Source organism: Otolemur garnettii, unplaced genomic scaffold, assembly GCF_000181295.1.
Source record: "Otolemur garnettii isolate 467f Iridium unplaced genomic scaffold, OtoGar3 scaffold00319, whole genome shotgun sequence".
NCBI lineage: Eukaryota > Metazoa > Chordata > Mammalia > Primates > Galagidae > Otolemur > Otolemur garnettii.
The window spans coordinates 440,214-443,778 of record NW_003852714.1 but is presented as its reverse complement, the minus strand read 5'-3'; the positions used below and the strand labels follow the sequence as shown (position 1 = coordinate 443,778).

General features: G+C 41.2%; 1 pseudogene; it reads right to left on the bottom strand.

Moving 5' to 3' along the window:
• The window catches only part of LOC100965167, a 14,702-nt pseudogene extending 11,667 nt beyond the window's left edge, over positions 1 to 3,035 (bottom strand).
• Positions 3,036 to 3,565: the final 530 nt, after the last annotated feature.

The window sequence follows — 3,565 nt, the reverse complement described above, 5'->3', positions numbered from 1 at the left end:
AAAATAAAAAGAAGAAGAAGAGGAGGAAGAAGAAGAAGAAGAAGAAGAAGAAGAAGGAGGAGGAGGAGGAGGAGGAGGAGGAGGAGGAGGAGGAGAAGGATAAGAATAAGAATGCTATAGAGCATAAAGAAAGAAACACTGTTGGTGGGATGGCAAATCAGTACAACCTCTGTGGAAAACAGTTTGGCAATTCCTCAGAAAGATAAATGTAGACTTACCGTTCGACCAACAATCCCATTACTGGGTATCTGCCTAAGGGGGGAAAAGTAATTTTTTCCAAAAAGACTCCTGCATGCAAATGTTTATTGCAGCACAATTCACAATCACAAAGATGTGGAATCAACTTTAGTGACCACCAATTCATGAGTGGATTCAGGAAATGTGGTGTGTGTGTGTGTGTGTCTGTGTTTGTGTATACAACATGGAATACTACTGAGCCATAAAATTAAATGAATTAATATCTTTTGCAGCAACTTGGATGGACTTGAAGACCAGTGAAGTATCTTAGGAATGGGATAAAAAGCACCACATGTACTCTCTAATAATTTGGAGCTAACTGATGGACAAACACAGGCACGAAGAGATGCAAAGGTCACAGGAAATCACATGTAGGGACGTGGAGGAGGGGAGGGATAAAAACCTACCTATCAGGTACAATGAACACTATTCTGGTGATGGGCACACTAAAATCTCTAACATAAACATTATAAAAGGCATCCATGTAACAAAAATATTTGTAGCTTCTTAGTGTCTTGAAATAAAGAAAAAAAAATTAAGGCAATGTATGGGACACCCACTGAGGAACTTTTAGCCAGCTTCTGGGCCACAGGGAGCTCTACAGGTAATTCTGCTAGGGTTTACAGTAATGCTTCTTATAACCAATGTAAGTGGTATTTTCTTTCCCTCTCTCAATGGGCCCAGAATTGACACCATGGGATTCTAATCTAACATGAGACCTTCACCAATGAGTGTGGAATTAAGTGGTCTTTAAATTCTGTGTTAATGTTCAGTTCTACCTCTTCTTTATTTATATTTGAATTTAACTTACTTACAAGAAAAAAATCCTAATGCAGGTGTTTTTTTCTCTCTCCCTCCCTCTCTCTCTCTCACACACACACACATTAATGGGGGTCTCTGTATATACATGAATTTCAGACAGGAACGCTAATCACAGTTTCTGGTATTTGAAATAATTATATGGCTTCAGCTAATTTCACAGGGTAAGTTTTGAATCACAACATGTTTAAGCTAAATGCTTTCCTTTGAAAATGAGCATACTGTATCTTGATTCATCGGCTCTAATCTTAAGAAAGGATGCTAAACTAAACAACATTTTTTATTAGTTCTTTCCAAACTCTAAGTTGACTATTTTACTGAAAAAAATGTTTTAGTCTCGATGCCTGTGGCTCAAGTGGCTAAGGCACCAGCCATATACAGCTAAGGTGGCAGGTTCGAATCCAGCCCAGGCCTGCCAACAACAATGATGGCTGCAACCAAAAAAAAAAAAAAAAAAAAAACGCCAGGTGTTGTGGCGGGCACCTGTGGTCCCAGCTACTTGGGAGGCAGAGGCAGGAGACTCACTTGAGCCCAGGAGTTGGAGGTTGCTGTGAGTTGTGATGCCACAGCACTCTACCCAGGGGGACAGCTTGAGGCTCTGTCTCAAAAAAAAAAAAATGTTTTCACAAAGATGCAAAATCACCTTTACCTACTAGAATTAGTAATTCTTATTATTTCATTCTTTGGTCTTATGAAATGTATCTGCCTTGGCAGAACAATGGCATTGTCAAACTCTACATCTGGTGATAATTGGAAATTTAATCTCCTTCAGTGATTTTTATTTTATTTTTAAATGTGGTAAGTATGTTTATTTATTTTTTTGCAGTTTTGGCTGGGACTGGGCTTGAACCCACAACCCCCAGTATATGGGGCCGGCACCCTACTCCTTAAGCCACAGGCGCTGCCCTCCTTCAGTGCTTTTATAAGAAGTTATAACATCCCTAACAACTCCTGATAATTCTACCCTTTGTTAAGGCTAAATATTTACTGCCTGATAAATTTCAGGATCAAGAAGCAACAGGTTAAATGGCATATCACATATTTGATTAGTGAGACTAGCAACTGCTGGGCTCTGGAAGAGGGAGCAGAAGGTATTTCTAGGACATCTGCTTTGTTTGCATATAGCATGTTAACAGTCCCAAAAAGTTGCAGAGTTTTGGGCAGCGCCTGTGGCTCAAAGGAGTAGGGTGCTGGTCCCATATGCTGGAGGTGGTGGGTTCAAACCCAGTCCTGGCAAAAAGAAAAAAAAGGCACAGAGTTTTGTAAAGAAAAGTACCACATCCCTTCTGCCTGTGAATCTTGGTGATTAAGCTTAGTATAACAGTAAGCTCTTCCTATAGGATATTGTGCCAGTTAGTATTAATGGAACGAACAGCAAGTATAATCTAATCTAACAAGTATAATATCTCTTGGAATGATATTCAACAGTGAATTTTGCCTACTTCTAAAGGATTGATTTACTGTTACTGCTACTTGGAAACTTCTAATTTACATACATAAAACTAAGTTTTGTTATAGTGGACTGAAGCCACCTGCTTGAAGTACCAACACCTCCTGCAGTGGCTTACACCTGCTGTTCTTGCCCGTAATGAGTATAGGTCATGACATTTGAAATTTCCAGCATCTGTACATCAGGCTCCTCCTCCTCCTATAAACTAACCCACTTCTTCTCACAGCTGATAGTTCCAACCTGTGGAAAAAGAGACCATGAGGTCAGTTGGCTGAGCCACAGGCAATGAAGCTGCCATATATACTATGTGCACCTGCCCAGTGGCTGGGCAGAGCTACATTGCATCTCCAACACATGGGGTTAAGTTGAGTCCTGCATATATGCACCTCCTCTTGTGCCTTGGAATTTCAGGCTCTTATATATCCTCTATTAAGTGTGTTTTAGTATAAACTTCACAGCCAAGAACTAGTCCTCTTGGCCTGAAGGGTAAATGCTCTGGGAACAAACCTCTGAGAACCTTACACACCATCTTGTCCTTCCTCTCATTTGACAGATGAGGTCGTCTCAAAGTGAGCCCAGAGAAAAGAGTTGACCAGGATCCTGCAGTGAGCAGTAATAGAACTTTGGGCATGGCTGGGTGTCCTAAATTAGGCTCCAGAGCTATTTCTACACATGCTGACCAGAGGATTCAGTCTCTCCCTGCTACCACTCTGACCCTTTCTGCATTAACACACACCAAAAAGACACCACTGCTGACCCATAACGTAAGGAATGTTCTTATACAGAGAAGGATTAAGCTTCTTCCCTGAAAATCAGACCTAAAAAGCCCAGAGTCCCTTTAAGATTAAAAAATATATAGCCTTAGCACTTGGGAGCTAAGATGGTGGTATAGTGGTGGCCCTCTTGCAGCCTCTCCCAACAATAGTAGGGAGAAATGTGTGTAGGCACTGCCATTCAGACTGCCCCACTCAAAGATAGTGCTGTGAGAGCACTAAGTGATATTGCACAGGACCCCAGGAGTGGAGAGAAGCAGAAATGGAAGTTAATGGGGAAATCAGG